The sequence below is a fragment of the Asparagus officinalis genome, chromosome 3 (genome assembly GCF_001876935.1).
Source record: "Asparagus officinalis chromosome 3, Aspof.V1, whole genome shotgun sequence".
NCBI lineage: Eukaryota > Viridiplantae > Streptophyta > Magnoliopsida > Asparagales > Asparagaceae > Asparagus > Asparagus officinalis.
This window is the reverse complement of record NC_033796.1, coordinates 43,920,590-43,921,842: the sequence shown is the minus strand read 5'-3', so window position 1 is coordinate 43,921,842 and position 1,253 is coordinate 43,920,590. Positions and strand designations below refer to the sequence as shown.

General features: G+C 33.8%; 1 pseudogene; it reads left to right on the top strand.

Moving 5' to 3' along the window:
• LOC109833976 overlaps positions 1,021-1,253 on the top strand; it is a 6,176-nt pseudogene continuing 5,943 nt past the window's right edge.

The window sequence follows — 1,253 nt, the reverse complement described above, 5'->3', positions numbered from 1 at the left end:
ACAAAAATTAAACTATGACTTGTAAACTTGTGTATATATATCATGCATACATTATATATATATTATGAAGTATGAAAGAGATGTAAACATGAAATAAAAGCTATTATAACAAAGTTTGATAGAAAATTATTTGTATGATAGAAAAAGTCAAACTGGTGTTGTGTTTACATATTGAGCTTAAATATAATCATGTTCATAAAACCTGTTTTTCGTGAACACAAAAATTAAACTATGACTTGTAAACTTGTATATATATATATCATGCATACATTATATATATATAATGAAGTATGAAAGAGATGTAAACATGAAATAAAAGCTATTATAACAAAGTTTGATAGAAAATTATTTGTATGATAGAAAAAGTCAAACTGGTGTTGTGTTTACATATTGAGCTTAAATATAATCATACGATATATGTAAGCAAACTACTCTTATACCTAGGTGAATGCACACACATGAACTTGAATCTTTAACTCTTGATTGCCGTGTGTTGAATTCCTGTAAAGAGAAAAACAAACCACAAAAACTAGAAAACATATTAGCTATAAATTGTTTGACAAATCATCATCAAAAGCATAGGGCACGTTCTGAAAGCTCTTTTGAGACCTGAACCTCGGTTCTCGCGATCTAAGCCATCAACAGAGCCTGATTTTCCTCTCGAGTTGAAGCGAACTTGTTCTGATTGTCAACGGGAAGCAAGCTCGACTCAAGCATTGAGTGAGACATCATTTCGCCACCCAGAACCCACGTTAAACAAAAGAGAAATTGAACCAACCTTCTCCTCTTCTGTACTCGATAAAGAGCGATTGTAATGAAACTCTTACCAAGCAATAGAGTCTTTTCTCAAAGCTAATATAGTTAAGAATATCAATCGTTTAATATTTTTCGGGACCCTACACTGACATCTTCAAAATGCCGTCCCCGTCTCTCTTTATAAAGAAACGCGTTCATCTCCCCAACCTATAGAACCCATACCCAACAAAACGGTACAAAAAAAAAAAAAAAAAAAAAAAAAAAAAAAAACAAAAAAAAGGAAAAAAAAAAAAAAAAAAAAAAAAAAAAGAGAAGCAAATGGGCTCAGTTTCACCAGAAAAGCCACACATAGTCCTAGTACCATACCCAGCTCAAGGCCATGTAACCCCTGCACTCAAACTAGCCAAGCTCCTCCACGCCTACAACTTCCACATAACCTTCGTCAACACAGAGTTCAACCACATCCGCCTCCTCAAATCTCGAGGGCCTTCGGCTCT